The sequence below is a fragment of the Trichechus manatus genome, unplaced genomic scaffold (genome assembly GCF_000243295.1).
Source record: "Trichechus manatus latirostris isolate Lorelei unplaced genomic scaffold, TriManLat1.0 scaffold00001, whole genome shotgun sequence".
Lineage (NCBI taxonomy): Eukaryota > Metazoa > Chordata > Mammalia > Sirenia > Trichechidae > Trichechus > Trichechus manatus.
Genome location: NW_004443937.1, coordinates 32,630,022 through 32,642,179, shown reverse-complemented (window position 1 = coordinate 32,642,179; position 12,158 = coordinate 32,630,022).

The following is a 12,158-nucleotide window of genomic DNA, read 5'->3' as shown; positions in this document are numbered from 1 at the left end:
AGCTATCTTATGCCATCGTTGTTGTAAAGTAGCTACTAATGACCAAAATATGTAACACTCCCAAGCAGAACATGGCTCCTGCTAATTAGGAATGGGGAGGAGTAAAGAGAATGATGACGAGCGGCATAGGTTAGCACAGACAGGAAGAATCTTCAGGGGTATTTTCTAATTCTGTGCAATGCAGAATGTTAGCAAGTAGAATAGAAAAGGATGTTCTCTATTGGGATTTGCTAAAACATAAATGATGTTGCAACCAGGCTGGCTGGGTGTCTACCATTGGTCCTCTCTGGGGCCCCTCAATGAACAGAGTCGACAACAGTTCTTTTTGGTTCTGGGCCAAATTCTGCCTCTGGTTATCCTAAATAAAAACTTTGTTGTATTTTGCATTTTTTCAATGGCTGATTTTTCAGAAGTAGATCGCCAGGCCTTTCTTCTGAGGCACATCTGGGTGAACGCAAACCTCCAACCTTTCAGTTAACCATCAAGCGCATGAACCATCTCCTTGGTGGCCCCTCCCCCTGGCGGCACTGGCCCACCCGCACCACCACCATGGACCCTGTGGTCATTCTGGTGTCAACCCCTCTGACAGTGTCACCCCGTGTGGTCCATATCCCTGCACTCCTCTAGTGACGCCACTGTTTTACAGCATCCAAGTACTGAAAGTCTTCCTTTTACTGTGTCTTGCTGTCTCAATAGTATATTCCATTCGCAACCCAAACGTCTGCTCAAATCAACACGCCTCCTCCTGTTGGCTTAGGCCTAAATGATAGGACCAAACCATATGGGATATTAATTTCATATGCAAATGAGGCATTAGTAATCACTGACTAGTGCATGCAACACTTTTGGTGAAAATTATTTATCAAACACAAGATTAAGAGACAGTTTAGATCAAAAGTCCTGTTGTAAGGAATTTAATAAAAACTTCTCTAAATTTCAAAATAAAAGGGAATGAATTAGTCAGTCATTACATGGCCTTCACTGCCTGAGGAGTTGAGCTGTCCTGGAAACTGCAAATCGGGGCGCTGCTTCAAGCCGCAGGCTGCCAGGGCACCTTAGCGGGCAATGATGAGCAAGAGAGAAGGAGCTGGCAGCTCTTGCTAAAGGACACAGACAGCATACTGAGTGCACTTATGCACACATCTGCCGGGCCACATTGATACCTACAGCATGTCTCAAGTTCATGAATAGGCAGAGCACGCATATCCACACAAAGAGGCCAATCAGAGGCCGAGCCAGGAGCTAACACGAAAGTGACTGGGCCTGGAAGTGGGGCCCAACAGGGGCAGGGACAGGAAGAAGGCTTTGGTCGTTGGGAAGGAAGCAAGCATCTAAAAATGAAACTTTTTTGACCATATCTCTGCATTTCATGTGCTGATTTCATACTGTTTCTCTTAATGTCATTTCCTCATAGGCTGAACAGCACATCAGCACTGTTACTATGAAAACTTTTAATTAAAAAAAAGTCTTTGAGCACGTGCTTGGGGGAAAGAAGTCTCATGCTCTGCTCCCCTGACCCCAGCTCTGTTTCTGTATCTAACAAAGGGGACTGAAAGGACACAGCAAAGGGAAGGCAGAGGGGGTCCTATAACCCTGGGTGTCCAGACTAGGGCCTTCCAGTCATTCCAAACTGTGGTACAGTGTGAGCAAGCAGAGTGTAGGAAAAAAGGAGAACACACATTCCATAGCTCCCATGTGCCATTTACCTTGACCATGTGTAAGAGATGGATCTAAGGTACTTTTAGGGCTATAATTAGTATATGATATCAGAGTTAGATTTATTCTTCCTTCCATACTAAATTAACCCAAGTTATAAAACTATTCAACAAATAGTGATGGGCAGGGAAAAATCTCCAAAAAGATGTCAGGCCACAGATCTCTCCATCTGCCATAAGGCTGGGATATGGTGATGAATTTTCATAGAGCGGAAAACAGCGAGTATACTATATGCCAGGAGGACGGCAAAGAATGAAGGTCACGGAGAAATCTGTTTCAAAGAAGAGAAGTTTGGGACACAATAACACTTAGTTGATACAATCTTGCAGAAGTGTCAGCTCTTTCACAAATTAACTTTACTTCATGTAATGCTACTGTACACTGGATTTCATTATAAAGTTAGTTGTTCAAACTGGTCAAACTTTGCCAATGTTGGGCTGAAGCAATGGTTTGAAAAGTAAAAATCTTTGCCAAGATTCAACTATTTTTACTTAAAGTGTGTCCAAACATAATTTGGCTGATTTTTAAAAACTGAACTAGCTGATTTAGGAATGGATTTGGATTTGCCTAAAGTGGCTAGATAGGTTGTCAATAAATTGATAAATCTTAGAAGTTTGATGGGTTTCCTCCTCTGTAGTCCTTGACTGTGAAGTGGCTATCTGAAGCTTAGTATTTAAACAGATTCTGTGGTCATGTCCAGGCTCAGTGGCAAAACATTTGCTAAATGATTAATGATGCCCACCATGGGTATTGGGGAAGGGTGTGGAGTGAGGAGCAGCACATATCTCATATATGGTATCCTATTTCCCTATTACAGGCATGGAACCAATGATAACGTATCTGAGGTTCCTAATATTGGACAGAGGGGCTGAATTATTATTAAATTTAAGGGAATCCTTGGTTCTTTGTAAAAAAAAGAAAGTTTCAAAAAATGCAAATGTACTTGAGACGGTTAATTTTATGTGTCAGCTTGGTTATGCTATGGTTCCCAGTTCGTTGGCCAAACACTAGTCTAGCTGCTGTTTCATAATGTAATGTAATCACCTTTCATAATTTAATCTAATAAAATGTAATTGGTCAATCAGTTGAAAAGGGAGTTTCTTTCGGGTTTGCTCTGTCTCCAGACTATAAGTAGATATTTTGGCAGAAGTCTCACTCTCTATATTCTGCACTCTTCCCATAGCCTGATCTACGGTTGCAAGCCTGCAGAAGTCTCCAGCCTGCCACCTGACCTATGCATTTTGGACTTGCCAGCCCCCACAATCGTGTGGGTCAATCCCTTGAAGTAAATCAGTCAGTATCTCTCTCTCCATACATGTACATGCATGCATGCACACACACACGCACACAAATATATCTCACTGGTTCTGTTTCTCCAGAGGACCTTAACTTGGTACTATTTCAATTTCTCCACTGAATGGCAATTTTCTTCTAAGTACATCATTTTCTCAATTATTAAATGAAATCATTAAATAAATACGATAAGGAACACAACAGCCTCTTTCCTGCCATGCAGTGCTAACCACGTGCAAACGCTGCCTGGCTTTTATAACGTCTACAGCTGAACTGGCTATTTGGGTAACTCGACCCTTTTCTCCCTACAAGCTGCTGAAGCTGAAGCATTAAGAAACCAGCAAAATTCATAAAAACTGAAAGTCAGAGTCAATCTTTCCTGAGAAGTCAACACATTTAAAAAGCATCACTTGTAATTATGAAGCTATTATAATGACATTTTAAGAATGTGGAAGTACATTAAATTTACTCAAGAGAACAGACACAAGAACATGCCTAATGTCATCTCTCAGAATAAAGTTAATGTGTCTAAAGTTGCTTCATTTAAAAATAATAAAAATGTTCCAAAATTACATAAGGCATTTTAAAATTAAAAGCCTGTACTCAGGAAATGAACATATATATATTTTTTTAGCTGCCTCAATGACCAACACAAATGGTCAGGTAAATAAGTGAGCTGGGGTGAGGAGTCAAAGTGAATGAAAGGCTGCTCTACATACAGACACAGAACCTGAGCTATGATGGTCTAGCATGAAATCTTACGTATTTCTGTCTACTTCTAGTCCCATATAAGGAGCCATGGTGACACAGTGGTTAAGTGCTTGGCTGCTAACCAAAAGGTCAGCAGTTCTAACCTACCAGCCGCTCTCTAAAGATGTGGCAGTCGGCTTCTGTAAAGATTTACAGCCTTGGAATCCCTATGGGGCACTTCTACTCCGACCTATAGGGTCGTTAGGAGTCGAAATTGACTCGATGGTAGTGGGTGGGAATTCCATGTATCAAATTGCTTGCAATGCTACAAGGGTAGGGAACATAAATAAAGAAAATAAAGAGCTAGAAAAATGAAAAGTTGATCTTTAACTTCTCCAAAATATTAGTAACAATAATAGCTAACCATTTAGGAACTCCGACCTTGTGCTAGGCACTGAACTAGGCATTTTATATTGTCACTACATTTAACACTCAAAATAATCCTTTCAGGCAAGGATTATTATCTTCAAATTACCAATGAAGAAATCTCCTGTCCTTCAGAGGCTCACCCAAAAATGTCACTATTTTAATAAAAATTGTCTATTAATAGCTAAGAATGGAATTACATAGGTCTGGACTCTGTTGGAGCAGGCCTGGTTGTACAGTGGTTAAAGCACTCAGCTGCTAACCAAAAGATCGGTGGTTCGAACCCACCAGGCGCTCCATGGGAGAAAGATGTGGCAATCTGCTTCTGTAAAGATTTACAGCCTTAGAAACCCTATGGGGCAGTTCTACTCTGTCCTATAGGGTCACTATGAGTCAGAATCGACTCAACAGCAGTAGGTTTGGTTTTTTGTTTGGGCTCTGTCTGTAGCCACTAGGATGGGAAACAAATCCACAGGCTTGATACAGCCCTAAAATGAATTACATCTGGGTTTCTACTGGAATTTAGAGAACAATTCAATCTCAGTTGTGAAATCTCTTCCCAATACATTCAAGCACATTACTTATTCTCTCATTTTCATCTTCTCAAAGACAAATAAATGTCATTCTGACAACTTAAGCATTCCCATCCAGAAGTATTAAGAGTTTAGTGTGTATTCATTCAGACTGTTTTTTTTGTATAAATACGCACACTCTACCTTTTTACAAAATTGAAACCATACGATAGATAATGTCCCACCACATACTTTTTCCACTTAACCACATGTGTATATTTTTCCACATTAGTAAACATAACTCTACTTATGTTTACTGGTGTGGAAAAATAACAAACTTACTCTTTTTTATGGCTACCTAGAATTCCACTGAATGGATATACCTTTATTCAATCTTTTTTCTACTGTTAGACATGTAAATTGTCTATAGTTTTTGCTAATATAAACTTGCTGCAATAAACATCCTTGCATGCCCATGTGAGTATTTCTGTAGCACAGATACCCAGAGGGTACTATCGCTAGGTTAAAGAGTCAGGCAACTTAAATTTTTGATAGGTATTTTCTCTCTAAAATGATACTGTCAAATTGCTCTCTACAAGATTTTAATAACTATTATGGATTGAATTGTGTCCCCCGAAAATATGTATTGGAATCCTAACCCTTCTACCTGTGGATACAATCCCATTTTGTAATAGGGTTTTCTTTGTTATGTTAATGAGGCCATATCAGTATAGGGTTGTCTTGAACCTACTCACTTTTGAGATATATAAATATCAGATTAAACCCACTGTCGTGGAGTCCCTCTTGACTCATGGCAACCCCATAGGGTTTCTAAGGCTATAAATCTCTATAGAAACAGACCGCCACATCTTTCTCCCATGGAGCCACTGGTGGTTTCCAATGGCTGACCTTTTGGTTAGCAGTCGAGTGTTTTAACCACTGTGCCACCAGGGCTGATTAGGCACAGCAGGTTAAGCACAGAAAAGCAAGCATAAATGGAGAGGAGGATACATGCCATGTGGAGATCCCCAAGGAGTCAAGGAATGCCAGCTCTACAGAAACTGAAAGGGATCTTCCCTCAGAGACGACAGAAGGAGAGCCTTCCTCTAGAGCCAGTACCCTGAATTCGGACTTCTAGCCTCCTAAACTGTGAGAAAATAAACTTCCATTCTTTGAAACCACACACTTGAGGTAAATCTGTTACAGCAGCACCAGGAAACTAAGACAATAACAAACTTCTTTTTTTCTGCACTTATTCCTTTTCTGCTGCTGGGGATGGTCTTTAAACTATGTCTGCCCACCTTCTGCCCTTTTTATCTGTCTTCTTCACTTTTCCTTCTTCCTTTCACTTCCGTCTCCTTCCCTCCTTCCTGGTCTATTATTCACTTCTCTCTACTGCATACCACCACCAGGTCATCGTTTTACCACCTAGCTGAACTGACGATAACATAATAGCATAGTTTAAATTTTAACTTATTATAAATTAAGTTTTCTGTTTCCATTTGTTAAATTAATAATCAGGTAGATTTATCCTTCATATGTTTCTCTTAAAAAATTTTAATTAAATAAAACAAGATAATTAAGTTACTCCCACATGGTCTTAGATTCCAATGACCCATGGCAGGAAGAAATGTCCACCCCCCCTCCATCCCAGTGACACAACTTTAGTATGCAAAATGTCAAAATTCCTCCACGCAGAAAATTCTAAATTCCATTAATTACTAGGTATTATGTTTTGGTACGTGATGCTGAAACATTTAGATATTTAAATTTTCAGTTTCTAATTAGATATTCTGTGTTGGTATTTGTAATAGAATAAGACATAGGCAACCAAGATCACAGAAAGCACTTTCAAGAATTATTTTTTTCCAATATACCCTTTGAATAGCAGAACAGTGATCACACAGAATCTGCTTAATTTTCATTTCTGCCGAACCAATCTCCCCAAGAACATTTTCCACTTGATCTGGTAGACTTTTTTCCCTTAAGAGTCAATAAACTGCCCCTTGGCAAACACATAGAGGACAGTTCAATGGCTTAGAAGATCATGAAAAGCAAATTTGGGGGTCTTTTAGTTTATTTATTTAAAATAAAACTTGATTTTTCTATTTGTAAGGTAAACACTATACAGAGAAATTCTTTAGAAGCTAATTTTGATGGAGAAACAGAAAAAAAAAGAACATCTATATGGTCTGAGAGGCAAACAGCAAAGTTAAGAGATAAGACCTAAAAAATAGAAAAGATTAAACCTCCTTTTAAGGGTTAAGAGACAAAGAAATTAAATACGCATGTGTGTTGGGGAGGAGGGTGTTTATGTTCATTGAAAAAGTCTAGAAGCATACGCACCCAATGCTAATTTGGTTTATAATTGGTTATCTCTGGGGCTTGGGATTATGAGTATTTTTGTTTTGTTTGTCTGAACTTCCAAATTTTTCTCTAGTGGGCACAGATAACATGTATGGTTCTTTGGGGAAAGAAAGGGGGGAGAAATATGATAAAATATACCTATTTGCTTATATTTTCAAAAAAGGACAGATGGAAGGATAATCCAAAAACTAATGGTTGCTGATAGAGGGATGGAGGGGACAAGGTAGAGAGAACAGGGATGGAAGGCAGACATCTCTGAAGGTACCCTGCTGTGTAGTTTGACTTCAGAACCCTGTAAATGTTTTACATACATTATTTCAAATTTATATTTTAAATTAAAAAAAAAATTTTCTGCATCTTGTTGCAAGTTTACTTTTGGCTAACAAAATCGTTCACTTGTACAACATCGGGATTTACTAAATAGAAATAATCCTAGTTTCATTATCCCTTAAACTGAATTCTTTGCCTATTTGGCCAAATTTTAGCTATTTCCTCCAAGTTTATTTTTCTTTCCTATCAGTTTTTCAGGGCTACGTTAGAGAATTTAGGGTTAGAAAAGAGGTAAGTGGCTTTTAATATATTACAGCAACTTCCACAAAAAAAAAACAAAACCTGTTCTTTCAGATCTTTTTTTTTTTGATGTTTCATAATAATCATATAAACTAATATTTAATTGAATGTTTACTATATGTCAGGCATTCTAATTTTAAACATTATGTATATATTATCACATCTAATCTGCCAATGACTCAATGAAGTAAATACTCTCACTGTCCCCATTTTACAGATGAAAACGAAAGCATAGAAAAGTCACCTATCCAAAGTCACCTGCTTTTTCTTTAACAACTTTGAAGTATATTTCACATATCATAAAATTGACCCAATTCAAGTGTACAACTCAATGATTTTTAGTAACTTTATCAAGCAGTGCAACCATCACCATAAATCAGGTCCAGGACATTTCTGTCCTTCCAATAAACTTCCTCATGCCCATTTATAGTTAATCCCTGTTCACGTCCCAAGCCCCAGGCAACCACTAATTCACTTTCTGTTTCTGTAAATTTACCTCTTCCGGAAGTTTCATATAAATTGAATCATAAAATATGTGGTCTCTTGTGTCTGACTTCTTTCACTTAGCATATTGTCTTTGAGATTCATCCATGATGTAGTATCTATGTCTGTGGTTCGTTGCTTTTTATTGCTGAATAGTATTCCACTGTATGGACATACCGCATTTTGTCTATCTGTTCACCAGATGATGGATATTTAGGTTGTTTCAGTTTGGGGCTATTATGAATAATGCTACCATGAATATTTGTGTGCAAGTCTTTATATGAATTTACGTTTTCTCTTGGGTAGATACCTAAGAGTAGAGTTGCAATGTTGTATAGTTGTTTTTTTTTTTTGTTTTTTTGGAGCCCTGGTGGTGCAGTGGTTCTGAGCTATGGCTGCTAACCAAGAGGTCGGCCATTTGAATTCACCAGCCACTCCGGTCTATGTCTTGTCTTTGCATTATCTTAATGTGTCTTTTGAAATGCAAAATTTTGAATTTTGATGAGGTCCAATTTATGAACTTTTTTTTTATTGGCTGTGCTTTTGGTGCTATATCTAAGAAATTTCGCCTAACCCATGGTCTCAAAGATTCTCATCTACCTGTCTTCTAAAAGTTTTGTTGTTTTAGCTCTCAATTTAAGTCTATGACCCATTTTGAGTTAATTTTTGTGTATGGTATGAGTTTATGCCTATGAATATCCAATTGTCCCAGAACTATTTGTTAAACAGACTATCCTTTCCCCTCAAAAACTGCCTTAGCACCTTTGTCAAAGATCAACTGACTATAAAGATTTGTTTCTAGACTCTCAATTCTGTTCTATTGATTTATATATCTATGCTTATGTCACTACCACACTGTTTTGGATAACTGTAGCTTTATTGTAAATTTTTAAATTGGGAGATAAAAATCTTCCAACTTCGTTGGTCTTTTTCAAAATTATTTGAAAATAAGTGTTTTGCATTTCCACATGAATTTTTAGGATCTGCTTGTCATTTTCTGCAAAAAAAAAAAAAAAAAGCCTGCTAGAATTTTAATAGAGATTGCACTGCATCTATAGATCAATTTGGGAAGAACTGGCAACTTAACAATATTGAGTTTTCCAATTTATAAACATGGAATGTCTCTCCATTTACTTAAATCTTCTTTAGTTTCCCTCAGCAACATATTTAATTTTCAGTGTATAAGTTTTATCATTTCTTTTAAAAATTTATTCCTATGTATTTTATTACTTTCTATACTACTGTGAATGTAATTGTATCCTTAATTTCATCTCAGATTGTTCATTGCTCGTATATATACATAGAATTTATTTTTATATATAGATCATATATCCTATGACCTTGCTGTACTTATTTATCAGTCCTAACAGTTTTTGGTGGAATCCTTAGAATTTCTGATATACAGTATTATGTCATCTGTGAATAAAAATATATTTACTTCTTCCTTTCCAATCTGGATGCTTTTTTTTTTTTTAAACCTGACTTTACTGGCTCGAACTTCAGTAAAACTCTGAACAGAAGAGGTGATGACAATGGATCTCCCTGCCTTGTTCCTGATGTTAGGGGGAAAACATTCAGTCTTTCATCATTAAGTGTAACGTTCACTGTAGGTTGTTTGTTGTTGTTGTTGTTCTGGACAACATACACAGCAGAATTCATCAATTCTCCATGTACAATTCAGTGATACTGATTATATTCTTCAAGTTGTGCAACCATTCTCACTCTCCTTTTCCAAATTGTTCCTCCCTCGTTAACAAAAACCCACTGACCCCTAAGTTTCCTATCTAATTTTTTGAGTTGCCAATTTGATCCCATAGAGATAGTTCTTAAAAGGGCACAATGCCCAAAGCAGATAGTCTTTAGGCTTTTCACAGATACCCGTTACCAGGATGAGGCAGTTCCCTTCTATTGCAAGTTTGTCAACAGTTTTTATCACAAATGGTTATTTTATCACAAATGCTTTTTCTGCATCTATTACGATGACCATGTGGTTTTTGTTCATTTTGTTAATACAGTGTATAAGTTGATTTTGGGGTGTTAAGCCAATCTTGCAATCTTCCTGGAATAAATCCTACTTGGTCATGGTATATAATCTCTTCGGTATATTGTTGGATTTGGTTTGCTAATTTGTTGAGAATTTTTATATCTATATTCAAGTGAGGTATTGGTCTGTAGTTTTCCTTTCTTGTAACGTCTGTTTCTGGCTTTGGTATTAGGGTGATACTGGCCTCACAGAATGAGTTGGGAAATGCTCCATCCTCCTTGATTTTCTGGAGAAGTTTCTGTAGTACTGGTATTATTTCTTCTTTAAATGTTTGATAAAACTCACCAGTGAAGCCATCTGGTTCTAGGTTTTTCTTTGTGAGAAGATTTTTAATTACAAATTCAATTTATTTACTTGTTATAGGTCTGTTCAGGTTTTCTATTTCTTCTTGAGTCGGTTTCAGTAGTTAGTAACTGATTAGTCATCAAATTTGTTCGCATAAAGTTGTTAATCAAAGTCACATGCTTTTAAGGAGTGGAGCTGGGATTTAAACCAAAGGAGGTCTAATCTAAAGCCCTCAATCTTTACTGTTATATATACCACCTTCCACTCACTCATTTATCTTTACTGTTATATATACCACCTTCCACTCACTCATTTATTATTTATTTGCTATTTCAGAAACCAGGCATAAAATGGCAGATATAAAGAGGTTAATTCAGTCCAGTTCTCAGAAGGAGTAGCAACGACATAAACCATTAATTAGAGACATTTTCAAAATAAACTAGAACATATACTTTACAAATGGAGCCTCCTGGTTTAAAAACTCTTCACAGACGTTCCCAGATGTGACCTGACTGCCTGTGCTCTGAGACAAAAAAAACTTGGAGTAGTTTGTGAACATCATTAGGGTCCACGCAACCAAATGAGTAACATTGTAACAGAAGAGACTGCAAATATAATACATGAAATAGTAAGCATCCTCTGTGATGGCAGCTTTACATGAGCAGTGGATGCTGTTTTGCAGTAATTTTGTTCACTGCCATTAGCCTAAATGGAAAACCATTTACTAGTGAGTAAACAGAAAATACACAATTCCAGAATTTATGGTCAAGGCCTTGGAGATCATATAACCTAACCCAGAATTTATGGCCAAGGCCTTGGAGATCATATAACCTAACCTATCCATCTTTTTATAGGTAAAGAAAATGGAAACCCTAAGAGGGCAGTAACTTTAGCTGAAGTCACACAGCCAGCTGGTGGCAAGGCCTCATTGACATGTAGTCAGGTTGGTTGGGGAACAAACAAATAGGGGAGAAAAAGGAAAGAGAAGGAAGGTTATTGGGATGGCATGGTTATTTTCTTCAGGCATCAGCATCTTTTAACTCTGGGACAATTTGAAAATAAGTATAGAAATATTTAAATGCCTCAGACCTATAGTATTAATATTTTCAGGTTAAAGAGTCTGTGCATTTTTTTGTATTTTATGTACTTGTAGTATTAAAGAGAATTTAGCCAACTAGAGTAAGAGGTCATCCTTGTGATTCTGATTTGAGATCTGCAATTGATTTAGACTTGTGATTTTAAGTTGAAATCATAAAAAGTTTATGTACAGAACTGAACTATTTAAAAGAAATAAAGGTTTACCATATTTATAAGTTTCATGTATTAGATTTATAAGAGTTATTTAAGTATTCAGGAAGGTTTTCTTAAATCACACAATTACAGTACTTAAAAGGAAATTGAATATATTAAATTTATAAAAGCAGTTTAACTAAGTTTGTAAATGGAACCAAATATTAATCAAAGGTCCCTTAAAGTGACTGTTATAATATGCTGGGCTTATAAACAAAATAATAAGATTGATAACCTAAACTTAAAAGCTTAAGGAATACAAGGTATTTTTTAATTCTAACTTTAATAAATCAAAGACTAATTTAAAATCAAACTAACTTCTGAATAATCTCTTCTATGCAGCAAAACTACCATCGAGGATCTTTAAAAAACATCATATTTAACAGGCTGAGCAGAATGTCTCTGTGTAAAACAGACTGTCACTCAGTAGGCATGTATGTGGTGCCTACTCTATGTCAGGCAGACACTGTTCCAGGTACCAA